Source organism: Protopterus annectens, chromosome 14.part0, assembly GCF_019279795.1.
Source record: "Protopterus annectens isolate FY-2018-M chromosome 14.part0, PAN1.0, whole genome shotgun sequence".
Lineage (NCBI taxonomy): Eukaryota > Metazoa > Chordata > Ceratodontiformes > Protopteridae > Protopterus > Protopterus annectens.
The window spans coordinates 1,058,794,430-1,058,815,533 of record NC_056748.1 but is presented as its reverse complement, the minus strand read 5'-3'; positions in this window follow the sequence as shown (position 1 = coordinate 1,058,815,533).

Below are 21,104 nucleotides of genomic sequence, written 5' to 3'. Positions count from 1 at the left end.
AGACCTGAAACTTATACAACACAGTTTGAATAAACCAGCATGGTAATGAGGTTCAACTTGTACAATGTTACAATGAATGCAATAAATAAGTTCAAGTCAATGCCGCAAATAAATATGACAACAAATTAAAAAATTAAAAAATCAAAAAAGACATTTTAATTGTTTAAGGTAAAATTGTATTTCGACTACAAGGATGGCCGCGCCTACCCTAAACATCCTCCACCTTAGACCTGACTGCCATTGGTCAGCAGCATAGAGTTGGCAGATCCAGTGCTAACAACGGTGATGTAAGAGCACTTCCTATACAAATGAAAGTAAATGGAACCCAGCAGCCTAAAATACCCTTATGAAGAAGTGAAAGGATTTTGAATGCTAGAAACGCCGCTAATATAAGTTTGGATGATCATAATTCTTTGAATGCAAACCACCAATTCCATGTGAATGGAAATTTTCAGTATCAAGGCCACAACCACAATCCACATCAGAGGGTATCAGCAGAAGACAAACAAATGCAAGAGGAACAGACAACCAAGGTAAATGGCCCGTGTATTCTAGTTAATTCATGTTGTAACATCATAGCCAATGATGAAAATGACTTTAACATTTACAACTATTCAGACTTTATGTTTGATCCTGAACTGGTTGACTTATTGGCAAAAGGGTACTCATTTGTACAATCAAATAGAGTGGCTTAGCAAGGAGTTAGATAGATTTTAAATTTTTCATAAGAAAGCTAAACCTGACTGTATTGTTGGGGCAGAATTCTGTCTGTGATAAAACATATCATATTTCAAGCACATTAAACCCCACATTAAATCCCGCATTAGAGCTGTTCGACCAAGTCTGCTCAAATGTTTAGATAATGCTAATAGGATGCACTACCAGTTTAACATCAACAACAAGGAGAGACAAGCAGTAAATGGCCTTACTATGTTACCAATAAGAGCAATGAAACCTGATAAGGGGGTGGGGTTTGGCCATCGTGAACAATGATGACTATATAGCAAGAATGGTTAAATATTTGAGTAGTAACACATATGTAGAAGTCTCGAGGAACAAATTAAACATAGCATACTCAAGATGAATTGATTTTAATGATATATTTACAGAAGCAAGGATTGATATAGAACTGTACAACTATCCCACATTTTTGGCCCCTAGGATTCCTACCCTATTCGGGATCCCAAAAATTCACAAAAATATAGAGGATCCCCAATGAGGCCACTAGCTGATGCTAGGGATAGTATCACCTATGTAGGGACAAAAGTGATGGACGACTACTTGAAGAAATATGTATCTTTAGAGAAGCAAATATGTAAAGACTCTTGGTCCTTCCTTAACAAAATCAATAACTTAGAATTCAACAGAGATTATAGCTTTTTTAATGGTAGGAGTGAAGGATCTTTACTTGTCTATCCCCCATTTGGAGGGAATTGAATGGGTCAGTCACATGCTTAGGACCAGGGGAGCCCCAAATGATGAGGTCCAGTTAGTTGAGGAACTACTGGACTTAATTTTGACAAACAATTATTTCATGTTTAACAACAAATTCTACTTGCAGAAAGTACGTGTTGTGAGGGATTCACCATGTTGAGCATCCTTCGCTAATTTAGCAATGGCCTACTGGGAGGGGGAGTATATTAGGAAGAACGAATGTATATACAATAAGATCCATTTTTATACACTTTTTTAGATGATATTTTCATGATCATAAAAAGGGGGTGAGGATTTAGCAAAGAACCTCTTGAGCCTTTTTAATAGTACCACATACTTCTTAGTGTTTACATCAACATTTAATATGGAAAAGATAGCTTATATAGATATAGACCTATACAAGAACTTCAATAAAGAGTACTATACAGCTAGAATTTACAGAAAAGAAACCTATACTAATGCTTTTCTGCACTTCTCAAGTTGACACCCATTCCAGCAAAAAAGGTCTGTGGTCAAGGGTCAATTTGTCAGGGCAGCCAGAATGATCACACAAGAAATTGACTTCCTTAGTGAATATTCAAAATTAAAAAACATGTTTTTGAAGAGAGGCTACCCTGGCAGATTAGTGCAGAAAATTATAGTGGAGGTTACCTCTAAGAGAAGTAATGGTACTTACAAACCCATCCTAGTGAGGCATAAGGGGAACAACACCACTGGGCACAACACACGAGAGAACCTGAGTAAGGCTAATGAGAGAGCTATCCCCCTCATACTGTCTGATCACAACATTTAGTATGAACGCTGTTGAAATAAGAAACATACTACATAAACATTGGGAATTACTAATGAACGAAACATCAATTAGAGATAAATTGACTCACACACCACAGACAGTGTTTCGTAGGGGCCCCAACTTAAAATGCCTTTTAGAAAGAACTAAAATGAAGACAACCTATAAGCAAGGCATGTGGAAATGCAATATGTGTAATTACTGTAAGCACATTGAGATCGTTAAGTCATTCCACATTAGGGAGATGAAATATACTACCCTAAATCACCTTGACTGCCAATCTAGGATGGCAGTATATGTGGCCCAGTGTCACTCGTGCCTGGTGTACTACATAGGAAAAACAGATAGGAAGTTGAAGGAATGCATCTACAAACACCTGTATAGTATCAACAAAAAGAAAAAAGAAAATGCACTGGCTAGGTACTTAATAGAACACAGTGACCATATGTTTAAATTTTGAGCAATTGATCAGGTGTTGCACAACGAATGGGCAGGACCAGAATCTCTGTGGTTAGAAAGGCATGAGCTCTTGTGGCAACTTCAAACTGATGCATTCCACTACCCTTGGCTCAATGAGATGCGTTCTATAGCCTGTATTTTAAAGTTGAAAAGTCTTTGGTGGTGACAGTTTGCCACATTACATATGAACTTACATAGCATAAATGTGAGGGTATCCATTTCCTTCACTAATGCCATTGTGGGACTTATATGTATATATTTGTTTGTTTCTTTTTGATTTCTTTCTTTTTTGATTTTTTTGATTTTTTAATTTTTAATGTTATGTCATATTCATTTGTGGCATTGACTTGAACTTATTTATTGCATTCATTGTAACATTGTACAAGTTGAACGTCATTACTGTGCTGGTTTATTCAAAATGTGCTATATAAGTTTCAGGTCTAAGACTGGTCTGATTCATATATTGTTAACTTGTAGTACATGGTGACTAACGAGTTAAACTGTGAGTGAGTAAGTGAGGATTTATTTAACCTATTGGTCCACGGGATGGGCTAATTGGGTATTTAAATGGGTGAAGGTGTAATGTAATTTTATCTGAAGAAGTCTCACCATCGTGTGAGACGAAAAGCACTTCATTAAACAGTTTTGGATTTTATGTTTTGACTGGTTACTTCTACTTCAGCAGCAGTTGCATTTATCAGTTTTAGATGTTGGTATAGACATGAGTGATATCAAAAGCTGAATGACATGCATCATTGTTCAAGGAAACAATTCAGTGAGCTGAAAAAATTGTTTGGCCTTGGAACAATATTTACACTGCAATGTTTACAGAAAATTATTCAGTCATCTTTATAAGGGGAAAGCATTGTTATATAATGCAATGAAAGAAGACAGTAATGCTACTTGAAGGTGTATACCTTATTTTATCTCTATTTTTCAAGTTTAAGGGTGGATACTTTTTCTATATATTCTATATATATATATATATATATATATATATATATATATATATATATATATATGCATATATACGTGCATGCCTGTTTGTATGTATAATGTATGTATATTAACGCAGGTTGTATGTCTCATACCTTGCTTGGGGAACTTTTCTCCTCATGTATCCAATGGAAAGAGACTCTGACCCAGTAAGACTATTCTAGTTAATAAGTAAGTAAATTAATACATCAGTGAAAGAGGGAAAAGGTGCTATTTTAAATGGGCAAAATATGATAATTTGTTCTTTGGCAATAATTTACTTTATACTGGGCAAGGAAGTACAGTTAATGGACTCTGCCCTTATAATTAAACAAAAGGTTATTCTGAAATACGATAATTATTTACAGACAAAAAAGATATCAACAAATCAATAGATGTCTTGGAAGAGATTCAAGAAAGTCATATTCTTTCAGCCTCTTAATATAAGTCAGCTGTGCAGTACTATCTATAGAAATGCAAAGGAAGTGTATAAGTGAAAACTAAAGATGCAAGTTATGATAACCCATTTGAAAGAATACATTTAGAAGAAAACGTACCTGGTTAATAAAATGAAGTACCCAATGTGAAATTAATTTCAGAAATGTAAACGTGGTGAGGTGCCCACTAGAAAGCCAAACTACTTCATTCACACATGCCTGTTGTATACTAAGCACAGGATATGAGAAAGTATTTTAGGAGAATGTTCAACAATCTTACTTGTATTAACTGCTTGTCTGTCTTCATACTGCTGTTGTAAAAATAGTTAATAACAAGCATACACACTAACATAAATATGGAGACCGAAAATTAATCTGATAGCATGACATAAATAATGGTCTCAAGGAAATAAGTTAATACATGCACTCTCATCAAGTGTCTATATACCTATATATAGAGAGATGGGAGAGCCAGGCAGAGAGAGAGAGAGAGAGAGAGAGAGAGAGAGAGCACATATGCACATACACAGCATTATTTAGCATATTTCTTGTCTAATCTTCCTTCATACTTTTACAGAACCCGTGAAGTTGTTACAGAATAACCTTCACTTTTATGCTGTACCATCTTTCATAAATAATGCACTTCTGGTAGACAAGAAACTAGCATCTCTTTGACCTACTTTTTCAATGTTCTTACATGAATCACACAGTGAATATCTGGGTTTAACTGCAGTGGAAATGTAAGTTATTTTGTGCATTTTCCTTTAAAAATACAAACAAAAATGTATTTTTCCTTTGTTTAAAAAACAAATAAGCTGTCTTTAATAAACTCAGATTCGTACTAAATGTTTCCATGGTATGATGTCAGGTAGCATGGTAGAATGTAAATAAACAAAAAGGATGCCCACCGCAGGCTTAAGTAATCAAAATATATATAAAAACATGCATATAGATGCATATATTCATATATATCCTGAGAAGGGTTATGGATATGTTTATTTGATTACTTAAGCCTGCAGTGGCTTCTAGTCACCTCACATTCTCAGCTACATACTGTGTAGTCTGACTCAAGACAGTTTGTTTCTAGTCACCTCACATTCTCAGCTACATACTGTGTAGTCTGACTCAAGACAGTTTGTTTCTAGTCACCTTACATTCTCAGCTACATACTGGAAAGAAAGCATTGCCTCTGGAAACCAACCAAAATTTGTTGTATTGTATCTCAAGAAGGCAATAATGTAGACAATATTTCCAAATGTGACCACATATTGTTCCCTGTTCCCTGGGCACATGATGCATTTAATCCCTGTATACATGAAGCACACTCACCATCTTCACAATGTAATGGCTCATAGAGGTGCTTGTGCCTAGATCACTGATATGCACACCTAGTGGTTAATGCCATGTGTTGTAACCATATAAGGGATGGCCCTGGAGTCATGGTGATGGTGGTATGCACATTTCAGATTTTGTGTGCACTCGGGGTTCATATGGGGGTCATGAAGAACTCTCAAGTAGAAACTCTCTGTCATGTCCTGGGGAAGTTTTGTACTAACCATATATCTCAACAGGAGCATCTGTACTCATGGATGTGTATTATTAGCAATCCCTGCCCCTGTAGTGTTACAGATAGTTCCACTGTGCCCTCAGACTGGGCATCTTCCATGTTGCCATCATCATTAACCAAAGGTGCACTAATGACCTCAGCTATATATCATTTTGTTGCTGAACCCTTCATCAGTGAAAGCTGAAACCCATAACTATACTGTCTGCTCATGTATATGCTCCTATACCACTATTTGACAGGCATAATGTTACACATTAAAACACAGCTGCAGCATACTTTAACATACATGTACTTTAACATGCATGTACTTCATGTACTTTAACATACATGTACTTTAACATACATGTACTTTAACATGCATGTACTTTAACATACATGTACTTTAACATACATGTACTTTAACATGCATGTACTTTAACATACATGTACTTTAACATACATGTACTTTAACATGCATGTACTTTATTATGGCTGATACAAATGCAGTGCAGGGGCCTTGATCATTGCTTTCCCTCAGATGTAGTAGGGTGTCCTGGAATGCACTGCACTGGACATTACTATTATGCTGCATCCCTAACTGACAAAAAGGTGGTTGGTCTCATCCAAACCACCTTGGACATGAGGGACTGATCCCCCAGGCTAACAGCTCAGACCAAAGTAAACAGTGGGCTTTCTCTATAATTGTGTGTATGTATACTTCAGCCTCAATGAGGGAATTTTGTGAAGGTAGCCCACCTACTATCACGGGCCTATCTGTTGCAATGTCCAGTGGCTTTTCCTTTGCATGCAGTATGATATTGATAAATCTTTGTCAAACATGTAACAGAAACTGAATCTATACTACTTAAATCATAAATGATCCTGTACCACTTTCTGCCAAATACTGTCCTGATACTGCTTAGTTGAAGCAGCTTTACCTAGAATGAGCACACAATGTTTGAAGAGGGCCTGCAGTAGCTCTTTGTTCTGGGCAGTGAACTTTACCAACCATTGCCCGCTCTTTGGTGGAAGCAATATCGGTAAACCAGAGGTTGTGTATGGTATTGTCTCAGTTACACACACACACACACACACACACACACACACACACACACACACACACACACACACACACACACACACACACACACACACACACACACACATATATATATATATATATGTGTGTGTGTGTGTGTGTGTGTGTGTGTGTGTGTGTATGTGTCTGTGTGTGTCTATTATCAGAAAATTTGACTCAACATGACTGAAATCCACAACAGGGTGTGTTGTTTTTGTTGAGGTACATTACAAGGTGGGACTCACCCCTTCCTTAACTCTGCACTGTTGAAAATCTACAAAACTTAGATTGAAATTCCTATAGTATACTCTTGCAGAGTATTAAGGAGGAGTGCTCTAAACAGTAACAATGCTTCATATCATGTTAAAAACAGCCAGCTAGCATGGAGCTTATGTTGTTTTAGAATCACTGCTTCAGCACAGTATGACTTCCAGACATGCTGCCAATAGTCATGTATGTCACACTGGCCATGATGCAGGTGGCCAGTATACTCGTGCATACTGTATGTGTCTCTTAGCACCACAATGCAGTACCATAGTTGCTCACCTGACAGCACAGGCCACCTTCTGGTATGTTTTGTGAATGTGTGCAAAAAGCAGACTTGGGCCACCTTGTCAATTGAGGAAGAATTGGTCCACAGTTTCAGCTGCCCAGATGAGGGATGTCTGGAATTCTTGCCCTCTGCAACTGCCTGGTATCCAACAATGCCAGGACCTTACCTACACCCATCCTTGTGTTTTCTCTCCCTTTGTATTATTCTCCATTCTTTGTTGTCTGATCATCACGTGCACTATTTGTCCACCCACTGTGTTCACAAACCTTTGTGTGTTCCACCCCATCTACTACTTCTGTCTAAATCTGCACTTTGTCTATCTACCACTACCTTCAGTTTTCCCTGCATCTCATCTACAGCTTTCCCTCACTATGTTCACATCTACCATTAGTTCCTGCATATGAAAAAGGTGCCGTTTACATACAGAAAAGTTACCCGTCCTATGTGGCACCCTTCTTGCCTTATAACCATACCCTAGTGTGTCTTGCTGTGTTTGCTGGTATTCTCTTTCCTTTGTTTCTATGTACCATATTTCTTCCCCAGATATATATATATAAATATATATATATATATATATATATATATATATATATATATATATATAATGAAAAGTGTTGGCAATTTGCTGTGGAAATCTACAGTGATCTGCCTGCTGGCACTCATGCTGTATTCCCTGTGTTGAATGAATATAGGAAGCAGTTCTGTGGTACTACACTGTGTTTGAGAGTAGAGGTGGACTCAGTTGTGTTAGCTTCCTCCTTCTGATGTGCATTAGCTTGGTCATGCACCTTCGCTAAGCACTTCTCCAGCATCAAGAAACCTGGCAGTGTGTCTCCCATACGTATTACGCTGCTCTTTACTTAAAGTGTCTTTCATTTGGCCTGCCAATGACATTTGATGCCTAATATGTGTCTTATTAGCTTTGCGTCTCTGCTCAGGTACCCCCTCAAAAAAATAAGCCTCCCTTTGTATCTCTGCCGAAATCTATAAAGAGAGACTTTTTAATTCCAGCTGTTATCTTGTCATCTTGCTAAGGTTTCTTAAAACTATACCTGGACTGCATTCAAATCATAACAGTCCATCATCTTTTTAAGAAGTTCTAACTTGAAATATAGAGTATAACACTCCCATCAACAAAACTGAATACCCTATTCACTGAGTTATGTAAACTTGATTTTGGAGTTTTGATGTAATTTAAGGATATCCAGAAAGTAATGTCAAAGACCAAGACCATAAGTAAAGTTAGAATGTACTTTTTATTAACTAATTTGCAATCAAATCATTATTTGATTTTCACACATAAAAATCATCATAGCATCATAGCAGGTTACTAGGCTAATGACCCTAGGGCCATGATCAGCACCTATCACCTCTGTCCAAGATGGACATAGCTAGAACCCCTGGAGTGAATTTGTGGTTACCTATCCAACTGTCCAGATTGTGTTTGAAGACACCCATTGAGGTGCCCTGCTTGAAATGAAGTGGAAATCTGTTCCAAATGTGTGGCAACCTCTGGGAGACAATCTGTCCCTCCAGAAGGTTCTGTTAGTGTCGCATACCAGGTTAAGAGATTTAGAGCGAGTAACCTGTGTACCATTTGACTTACGGATATGCAGTGTTTCCAGTAAAGCAGGGTTTTGACCTTACATGCAAGGCAGAGATCACCTCTGAGTAGTCTGTATGAAACAAAGTGACAGTGAATTCAAATGATCCTGATGGGACAGTTGCTGAAGGCATTGAATTTTCCTTGTGAGGAACGTTTGTGACCTCTGCAATTGCTGCAGGTGCTTGGAAAGGTATATACCAAAAGGGGCATTGTACTCAATCACTGGCTTGATGAGAGAAGTTATAACTACTTGTTTTCTGGAGGCAATGCCCTTACTTATGAGATGATATACAGAATGCCTTCTTACCCACTGTGGAGACATGGTGATCAAAGGTAAGTTTGCAATTATGTTACAGCTGCTGTTGTCTGGACTAAAACCTGATAACTGAAATTGCATGTTGGATACTAGACTTGTGTTTCCTGGCTTTAGCTACGTTGTACTCTAAATGCTAATTTATATGTTATTTACAGTGTCTACACTGTCTTTTTATGTCAAAAAGTTTGATTTCTTAACACCATTATTCAAAGGCACACATTCTATCAGTTAACCACAAAATATTTGCACTGTCACACATGCCTTTACCTCTGTTCTTTAGACTCAGTCCTTGAGCATCCAGTTTGTACCTCTAGTCTCTCACTTTTATAGACATTTCAAAATAGACAGTGAGAATATTTATGTCATTACAGTTTCCATGGGAACTGTTTTTCTTTGTTTCTAAACATGCAGCATTGTGTCTCACAACAGAGAGTAGCATGGAACGTAGGCCCAGCATACAAGACTAGTATTTTGCTCTCATGTGACTGCCACAGTCCAATTATAAATCACATTTAGTTAGTTCTGTATTGTTCAGGTATTTTATAGCAATGCTGCTACCTAGTTAACCTGCCAGCATTTAGCGGGATAAACTAGTACTTAAACTCAGTAACTCGGGCTCATCAGATTCACAGACAACATTTAGATGACTATATTGTCTAAATGTATGTTTCTTCTGATTACAACCCTTACACCTCCTTTTTTATATTTATTTATTTATTTATATCTGTTGACCGGGAGTGTCCGACTGGACGTAGGTCCATTTTCAGCGGAGGCTCGGGGAGAAAAGCTCCACAGTTAAAATAAACAGACAGTAGTTACATTGGATTACATAGCGATTAACAATTTACATAGCAATTACTTACAAGATATTTACAGATGAAGAACATAGTACATCAGTAGACAACTAGAATCTTTATCTGTGAAGTACATAACAGACATTAACAAATGTTACAAAAAGAAGAAGTTTGTGTTGTATAATAAGTACTGGCTTATGAGCATCTGAGCTTGCTATAATCAAGGTAGTTAGTGGAGTGGAAAGAAAGGTAGTGGTTGGATGGAGAGGGTGATATTAGAGTGGGAGTTGCAAGGGCATAGCCAGCATGTTTTTAGGTGCTCTTTTAGTAAAGTGTTGAAGTGGGTGCATGATGGTATGGAGGTAATTGTGGGTGGAAGGGAATTCCATAATTTGGCTATGGTGCAAGAGAATAGTGCTTCACCAGCAGAGTTATTGGCTTTAGTGATCTGCAAGTGATTTTTGTTGCTGTTTCTTAGTGGTCTGGTGGTGCGATAGGGTTGGAGTAGATTCTGGAGGGATGGGACATTTAGTGGATGATTTACTAGTTTGTGGGCAAGTGAGAGTTGATACAATTGAAGGAGGTGAGGGAGTTCAAGCCAGTCCAGTTCAGCAAGTGAGAGACAGTGGTGACTACAGTAGGACGTCCCTGTGGCGAATTTGGCGATTTTGTTGTAGCAGGTCTCTAGCTTGTTTAAATCACATTGCCTTAGGTTGGAATATATTGGACAGGCATAAAGTAGGGTGGAGATAAGGTGGGAATTTGCTATTGAAATCTTTGCTGCTTTGGTGAGAAGTTGCTTATTTCTGTATAGCGCTCCTAGTTTATTGTGGACTTTTTTATGGTCAAGGATATGTGAATGTCAAATTTTAGTTTATTGTCTATTTCCACTCCTAGCAATTTGGTGTGTTCAGTTGGGTATATAGTGGTGTTGTATTTTGCTGTGATGTTAAAGTGAGAGTTGTTTTGAGTATGTTTGGTGGGTTGGAAGATGAGTAGTTTAGTTTTGTTTGGGTTGAGTATTAATTGGGCATCGGATAACAAAGTTTCAATAGAAGAAAAGGCTTCCTGTGTGACTTTTTGCAGGTTGGGTAGGGACTGGGCTGAGCAGATGATGGTTGAGTCATCTGCATATTATATGAGTGTGCCATGTTTGGTGGCAGAGGCTAGATTATTGGTGAAAACAGTGAAGAGTAGGGATCCAAGGATAGATCCTTGGGGAACCCCTATGGAGACAGGTAGTTGGAGAGATATGTCATTCTGCCATACAACGGATTGTTGCGGTCAGACAGGTAACTCTGAAACCAGTTGGTGACCGATTGAGAGAAGGATAGGTTATTGAGGACAGAGATAAGTTGTTTGTGTAGGACCATGTCAAATGCTTTAGATAGGTCTAGGAAAGTAGCAGAGGAGAGATAGCCATTGTTTTTATGCTGAAGGATAGTGTTAGTAAAGGAGAGTAAGGCAGTGGTGGTGCTATGGTTTGGTCAGAAACCATGCTGAGTATTGGAAAGGAGGTTGTTAGTAAGGAGGTAGTCTGAGACCTGAGAGTGTATGCATCTATCTAGTATTTTGGAGAGTGGAGAGAGAATAGCTATGGGGCGGTAATTGATTAGTTCTGTAGAGGGTCCGCCTTTGTGGAGGGGAATTATATGTGATACTTTCCACAGTGTGGGAACGTAACTAAACTCAAAAACCTTTTTATATTTATTAATAAAATAATTATTATAAAATAAAACTTTTTTATATTTATTAACTCCACAGTTGTGCATCAGTTAGGAAAGCAGAAACTCCTTATCCAGTACTGGGCAGTCTCATAGAATGACGATGCGCTATGTACATCATGGTGCAAACTGTGTTAGAGAAAACTCATTGAATACTAACACTGGCAACATTTAATCAGAAACTTAGGAATTGTCAACAGATTTCTCATTGAAGACCAGGCTATGCTCTTTCTTATATACAGTGGGACAATTTCTGCAGGATTCCATAATTTATGCAATTGCCTGTTCTTAATCTCCTCATAAACACTGTACTTCATATGGATGAGAGTTTATTATTAAATTATTCTGACTAACAGTTTGCTATTTCATTTAGACCTAGACCTTTTTCTGTTAAGGTACCACTCTCCTGACTTCTTCCTCCATTATCATAATCTGCTCCATTTGGAAACCATCAAGTAGTACAGTCTTAATATTCTGATGTGGTACCATCTCATAAACAAAAAAAATAACTTCAACTAAAGTTCTGCCTCTCACCAATACTGTCATATTTTTATATTATTTATTATTTTGACATGTTGGCATTCAATTCCTTATAATATGTCTCTGTCTTCAATTTGACCCCTATTTCCCCTAATTAGCACACTGAAAGGCTAGTCGTTCATAGAAGTAGCCTGCCTCAGTGCTGCTTCCCCTTTAAATATGGTTTCTGGAAAAGCTGAAGGGGAGAAGAATGTAGTTCAGTTGTTGAAGTGAACTATGATTTTCACCTTGCATGGAGAAATCCTTGGTTCTGGTGACCTGATCCTGGAGAGGTACCAGTAGATGCACTCCAGGAAGATTAAGGGTACAGTGGGATATGGCAAAAAAAGACCAATAGTGACCAGATATTCCATGTTAAAGAGTGTTGTTTGCTGCCTCTGCTCTGAGTAACCAAGACAAAAGAAAAGATCAGCCACGTTAAGAATTCCTTGATTGTTTATTTCCTAGAATGACTGGCACTTTTTCAAATCATATATTTTTGAAACACAACTTTTAAATTTATAACAAGGGGGTGTGGGGAGGCGGTCAGCCTGTTTGAATAACATGCTTAGGGATGTATCTGAATGGGGGGGGGGGTTGTTGGTGGGGATGCTATAAAAATGTACAATAGACTGAAACAAGTTAGTTCAACATCTCCAAAATATTTTATATTAAAAAGTTTCTTTCTCAGATTCAATGGCTGATGTGGTTAAAAAGATGCTATTTATACTTTTCTTTTTGAGTATAAAAGAAATATGTAGCAGGTTTTGGAGTTTTGGTATAAAGTATAACATAAAGGAATGTTGCAGCTAAACAGTGCAAGTAAGGTTACAATGTACTTCATTTGTAACCAGTTTGCAAGTAAATCATTTGGTTTTCATCATCATTTACATGAAACAAATAAAAAAAGAAATAAAACAATAAAAATGTGGTGTTCCTACATAGGGTACCATATAATGTCCACAATATGTGAGCATATTCATGTACATTTTCACAACCACATTTGGCAGAATTCCTGAACACATTCCTGCAGCAAAGATCCTTGTGTAGAACCTCTAGTTTTTATACCAAATAATTGCAACAGAAGCTGAGTGACACAGCAGTTAGATGTAAATTCAGTATTGCAAATTACTTTACAAATGTTACAGAAAGAAAGTTTTCTATATTTCCATGTGAAGCTATCTCTCAAGTCAGAAAGATAGTCACAGGATATTGTTATTTTTATAACATTATCATAAAGAAATATGTAAAGGATATCATTTTTTCATTAAAAGGTACTAGTTCAAAGAAGAAATATAGAAATGAAAGAATTACAGTTAAGAACTATATAGTGAGAGAGAAAATAGAATTTATTTTAATATACTATCTATAGCAATGTGCTAATGATTTTTTTGTACTGAAAGATATTTCAATTTTAGTTCAAAATGTTGTTATTCCTAGCTATTTGTGAACCTTCCATTTATTATCCTCACCACAAAATCACAAAAAAAAATGTCCTGCTATAGCACAGTACAATAGAGTGAAGTAAGTTAGTTCAATGTCTCCTAAATGTTTTGTACTAATAAAGTTTCTATCTCAGACTCGCACTGCTGGAGTAAGAAAGATAACTGCTTAATTGTTTACTGTTTTTGTTTTTTCACCACAAAACAGACACAAAAGAGCTGCGGTCCATTTAGTTGACTATGAAAGGGATGACTGCAAACTTCAATAAATTAATTCACAAATGGGCTTTAGTTAACAATGAAGCACTGAATCAGGTAGAAACTGCCTTTTGTTTAAAAAAGCACTACTGTGTGAAAATGTACAAAGGTCATCAATTTGCAGATGCCCTATGAATGTGACATAAGCAAATTAGTATGTCCCAAACATACTCTATTTTCAAGAAGGAAATGTAACTCATCAGAGGTCAAAGTAATATTCTGCCATTTCAACAAACTATAATGAAAGTTATGTTAACAGTAAGACATAGATGTGCATTTAAGGCTGGACCGACATGTGTTGTTTTAAAAGTCTTCAGGAACTGATATGCTAACTCATTAGTATGTAGACATACAGGCCAAAAGACATTAATAAGAATTGCTTTGGGTAGTAGAATAACTTAATGTCTATAAGGCAATAGATCATTTATTACATTTGAAAAAAATTGGCATGGATGAGCAAAGGAAGGAATACAAGAAATTACTTTCTCAGACAAAATCTTAGGTCAGCTATGATTTTATCAAGAAATTTCATTTTACTAAATTTGTACTAATGATGCACACAATCACACATATACATGCATACATACATTCTAAAAGGTTTGTTTCGACATCCAAATCTGAGAGGTTTTATTGTTTCAGAGCGAATAACTGTGAAGGGCTTAAATGCAGTCTATCAGATGTGTCATTCAAGACAGCTCAAACATGTTATTTTCTTACCTATAAACCTGTCATGGCCTTACTTACTTTTATCAAACCACAAGGCAAGCAGAGATCACAGTTCAGAAACAGAAGCAGCCTTTATAATCTCTCCGAACACCTGTAGGGGTGCATTTAGTTCATTCTCATGCACCCCTGTCTATTTCAGCATCTTTACAAGAATCATACTCTGACATTTGTTAAAAACATTTCTTGTAGAAGGTGGCCCTGCTAACACCCTTTACTTATTTTTGTCATCCCCTGTGGCAAGCTACTATGTACAAATAAATCTTTTAAATCGTAGAGGTCATATATGTGACACGATTGTTTTTTCCCCTAGATATTTAATGTCCTGGCCAATATCTGACAAGTTTAAATTTCTATTTGACAGGCTTGTTAATTTTTTGACTTTTTAAACTGAATTCATTAAAAAGTATTGCGCACATATTGGAGTTTGTAAGTCTATATGGCTGTCATTTCCTTGCAAAAGCAGTTCTAGTATGCAACGTTTTTTCAATGACTAAATGACATTTGGAGAGTAGCCTTTTCCGCAATGTTTGTTTCGTTTATACATCATTATTCCATTCAAGAAGATTAAACGAGAACAACAAAAAGTTTGGACTGTGGCCATATTTCAATGTCTACTCATATTTCTTAGTGGGTTTTAATCCATGAATGTTCATCAACGGATAAAAAAAAACTATGTTACATTTTGTTTTGTGAGCTATAGGCATAAATTGTTGTCATTTAGTTTGTAAAATGGATTCAGACCAGTGTTGTTTTGCACCAATGTTCAGAAGTTATCTTTCTTCATAACATTGCAGAAAGACTAGAGAGAAGAAAATGCTCCTCATTAGCATTCAGAATGTACAGTTCCTTAGTCTGCAATGCATGTAGCTATGTTATGTATATAGATGTAAACATATAACTATGGGCTATATTTTCCCACAAGTAGATGACTGGAGTTTGTAAATAAGCTGTTCAATTAATTCATACACACTATTAATCAGTACTAGTGTACCTCCTGGGGCAGTTTTGGTCCACTCCCTGTGAAGTGGCACTAGAAGTGGTCAGAAATCGACCTACTCACCAAGAACTGGTCATATAGCCTTGTTCTGTAAGTTTCGTCAACATTCTTGTAGGTTTCCTGTTGCCTTGGACAGTTATAACTTCTAGTTCCAGTTCTTTATTTTTTCGGGGTGTACTAATTTATTTTATTTGCTTCCTCAGAGAGGCACTCATCCAGCACATCTGTCACCTTCATCTTCCATACTGGAAATGATTCCCCTCTCTTTACAAAAGGTAAAGGAAAAAAACTTGCTCACAATCCCTGCAGCTTTCTGCATGTATTACTTCACTACTTTGTATTTAACTCTGCTCATACCTTCCTCTTTAACAAAAAACATATATATATATATATATATATATATATATATATATATATATATACATACATATATATATATATATATATATATATATATATATATATATATGGATCACCTTTAAATCCTCGAAATCGCGTTTCGCCGACACACTAATAACTGACACCAAAAGACCGACAACAAAAAACGCCGACAACGCAAAACACCGAAAACCATTACAGCAACACACTACACGTAAACAACACAGTACACTACATAACATATGCACTATCCCTAACCCAAACCCTAACCCTAAGGTCCGACACTACCGCACACTTACCCTACCTGCACCCTAACCCTAACTCACTTACCCACCCGTAACCCCAAGATCCGACACTACCGCACACTTACCCTACCTGCACCCTAACCCTAACTCACTTACCCACCCGTAACCCCAAGATCCGACACTACCGCACACTCACCCTACCTGCACCCTAACCCTAACTCACTTAACCCACCCCTAAACCCACAGTCCCTCACTATCGCACACTTACCTGTCTGCTCCCTATCACTAAATCCCTCACTCGATCGCACACTTACCGAGTCCGTCGGGTTCTCACCTTGTCGGTCATCTGCGTTGTCGGTGTTTTCGTCCCGTCGGATTCCGTGTCGGCGGAACGCGTTGTCGGGCATCTAAAGGTGACCCATATATATATATATATATGTAAACACTTTTATGTTTGACTTTGTATCTAAGTATATATTATCTGTTGTAAATGAGGAGCTTTTTCCTGGGGCCTCCGCTGAAAAAAGGACTTTATCCAGTCGGGCTTTGCCAGTAAACAAATGTAAAATAAGTAAATAAGTAAGTAAATGAATAAATAACTAAATAAATAAATACCTTTTCTTTCTTTTTTTTTCCTTTTGTAAGGCCCCTTTTCATCATTACCTTGTCTCTTTTGACTTACCCAGCTATATTTTTTGTGGCTTCCTCATATTCCTATCTGAATGTATATCCTGACCCCTTCTACATCTTTTGGCTTTTCCCGGTTAGGGGTCACCACAGTGGAACTCTGCGGAGTCTGCTAATGATTGGTAGTGGATTTTTACATACCGGGTTACCAGCCCTGACGCACAGCCTTCAACGAAGGCACGCCTTATTCACGTATGACTCCACACAGAAGACGCTCTAGCTGAGAATCGAATGGGACAACGTCTTCTTATGAGGTGACAACACTACCGCAGCACCACCACCGCAGTCCTGCTACATCTTAGATACCCCCCCCCCCAATATTTTGCTACCCTTTCCTTTGAGCCACCCAGGTCTTCTCCAGCATTTGATCTTACTTATCCTGTTTAGAACATTCATTTCTGTATTTTACACACAAAGTATATTTGTTCCTTTTGTTAACGTTCTGCTTGCCATTCTGTTATTAGCTGTTGATCTCTGAAATCTTACGATCTACTTTAGAATTCAACAGCATCACTTTGATCTCTGGTATTCCATATCTACTGCCAAGACTGAAACAGAATGTAGCAATACCATAACTCAACTTCCACCTCGAGTCCCCCTCCCCAGTATCTATGATGCTGTGAAAAGTTGTATATTATATGATAGTATTTCTTGTACAGAACTGCCTTATATATTCAGAGATGAGGATGGTCAATGCAATATGCATATCTATATATCTCTAATTCTGTCACTAAGTATCTATCTATCTCTCTACATCCATCTATCTATCTATCTATCTATCTATCTATCTATCTATCTATCTATCTATCTATCTATCAATACTTTAATATGCAGCATGACCATATCGAACCCCATACTCTGTTTGTTTGCAACATTAATGACCATATCAAACCCCATACTCTGTCAGCATGCATTGCAGAACATCATACCAGGAATAAAGCAATAAAAACATCCTACACCTCTGTTAGATGGTATGAAAACCCCTACCAGCAATTAATTCTCCACAGTGCAGGTAAATATAATGCCTTCTACAAACCTCACCCACCTTGAACAGTGATGCTTGTGAGCTCCTAGCATTGGGAAGTCACAAAGCACCACATACTCGATATTATATTATGCGGATAAATCTAGCTCTGCCATTGTGTAAAATGGGAGAAAAACTTTTATAAATCTCTCCTAGAGCTGATTAAGGATTACAGTCCAACAGGAAAATACCACGTAGGACGGGACACAGATCATACCTTTCTACATGGCACGATCCTTTTGTTTAATTGTCCACTGTCTTGGGAACCCAGTGCCAACAATGCAATTTGAGTTAGCATTGCACAGTGCAGGGATAATGCACAATGGAACTATTGTGTGGTGACTGTATTGATGCCATTGTGGTACCATCTGGTAGCACAGAATAGGAACAGCAGCACAGTCTGGGCAGGGACAAGTGACATCTCTTGCCCTCCATCCAAATGGTGCAACAGCGAAAGAGACTTACAGTATCTATCAGCAATGAAATGTCTGTTAAGACTGACAAGTTGTCACTTGTAGACAGATACAGAAACGTCAATATTCTGATAACAATGATGAGTATGATTCAAAGTGTTTCCTTCTGCCATATTGAACTGCAGATTCCTAATTCAAACTGAATAAAGTGACATTCCACATCCAAATTAATTGTAAATTTCACATCTGTGGCTTGTTATGATGTTATAAGTCTGATGACCCTCTCACTGTTACTATCCACTTTGTAAAATATGCGTTTGCAAAAGGATGGAGACACAGCTGCTCTACAAGCAAAGGTATAACCAGGTAATGCAACACGGACAACAGGGTACTTACTTAGTTTTAAGTCTTGTTGAACGCACATGAAATGAATTTATGCGTGATCATAACTTGAATGACCTTTGGTCTCTTGCTGGTTGAATATACATGTATATTCAATGGCCAGCATGATGAGAGGCAGGTACGATGGAATGATTATATCCCTGGAACTGGATACCGTACTTCTTTATAACAGTGGACACGTGGTGAGCAAACAGCAGTTCATTGTTGACATAAGTTTTGAGATCCTTGACTATGGGATTAACTTTTAGGGTTGTTTTATCAATATAGTAGTTATAAGGGAAGTAATATTTACCAAAGGAAACCATTATACATTTCATGGCATTTAGTTTTAGTCAACTATTTTGACACCAGCTACTCATTTTAGAAAGGTTCTTCTGGAAGATTTTGGTAACCTCTACAGAGTTTAGAATATAACTAAGTTTACAGTTGCCTGTAAAGTTGGTCAGCCATAAACCCTTAACATTTGGTTTGTTCTCTGAGCAGTAAATGACAAAAAGAAGTGGTTCAGGGACAGAGACCTGGGGTACACCACTAGTGACAGGTCTTTTGGAGTACATACAGCTGCCCAGCCTAAATTCTTGGGTTCTATTAGTGATCCAATTTGCTATCCAATGAGTTACGTGGGAATTTACATTTAGCTGGAAAAGCTTATCTATGATACCAGAGTGCAGGATGGTATTGCAGTCCTTTGTGAGGTCTACAGAAGCAATGTGAACTGAACTTTGCATCAGTAACCTTCTCAAAGAAGTCACATAGGTTAAATAGGCAGAATCTGCCCTTGATGAATCCAAATTGGCTTGGGTCAAGAGTTTGTAGGTTATCCATGTCCTTATTTATTAATTCCAGAAAGATTCTTTCCATAGCTTTACTGATGAGGCTGGTCAGGCTAATAGTCCATTAATACCCCAAACCATTAGCACCACTCTTTGTGCAACAGGATGACTGTTGCTGTCCTCCATTTATCCAGCACGAAGCCTGTGTAAGGCTGATATTGAATAGTCTCTGTCGGAGGTCTGACAGTGACAAGTCCTGTTTCAGTCCAATCAGTAGGCAACCTGGTATGTTATCCAACTCCATAGAAGTGGCATTCCCAACTGTAGATACTGCCTTGAGGACTTGTATCACGGAGATTGGGGGGGGGGGGTTAGATGCAGGTATGTGATCTGGGAATATAGAAGGGGTGAGGGTTAAAGTCGAAACTAAATATATATTGGGTATATCCTTTGAGTTCAAGTATGGGATATCCTTCATTATTAGCTCTTTGTAGTGTTGGGCATTGTTACTAAGATTTCTAACACAGTTAAATAAGTCTTTGTGGTTATCCTTTTCCTGGGTGGCTATTTGTATCTGATATCAGGCTTTGGTTGGGAAATTGCAAATTGAAACCTGGATTGTCACCTCTGATCCTTATGGACAGGGGCAGTTTGCTAATGCCCCAAGGCACAGACATATACCAAAGCCATTCTAGCCCATGGGCATTGATATTTGGGAACACTGGGGCATTAATGGCTAGGCTTAAGAAGGTTCTAGAGCTGTTAGCCTAGTAACCTCCTAAGATCCTATGGTCCTATGATCTTAAAAGTGTTGGTGGTATCTTTATCTTGAGAGTAAACTTTATTTTTCCATACTTTTTTTTTGAACAACCTGGTTATATTTGGCTTCCACCAAAAGGCTTTATTTTAAAATGTATGTGCTATTTACATGTGCAAGAATTTGACTGTAAAGAATTTTGCATAAGAAGTGAGATCATCAAAATGGAAAGGACTTTTGAACTTAGGCAGGTCATCACCCATTTTAGATTTGCCTTGAATACATATGTATTGGCAGATGCTTCCGGCTTCAATCTTGACATGAATGTGACTGATTTGTTGTCTGATCTGACCAGTTACAATTGATGAGGAACAAAGCTTCCCAGTATTGGTAAGGACCAAGTCCAGGCTTTTACTGCCCTTGGTTGGGTGGGGAACAACTGGTCCAGAGTGTTTGTACAAATGAACTGTAAAAGGTTCTGGACATACATGTTTGGGGATGTTTACATCTCCCTGTTAATGGAGGGGTAGTTGAAGTCTCCCAGAAGAATGGTGATTATAGTAATTTGGATGTGGAAGAGTTTCAGGACTTTACCTTGTCTACTGAGAGGTTGGACATCGAGCTGGCACCTCGGCATTCGTGAAAATCTACTGCCAATCATTAACGGACCGGAGTTCCGCTGTGGTGACCCCTAACTGGGAAAAGCCAAAAGACCAACAACAACAACCTTGTCTACTGAGTCTGGAGGAGAAATGTGGTTTTAAGAATATT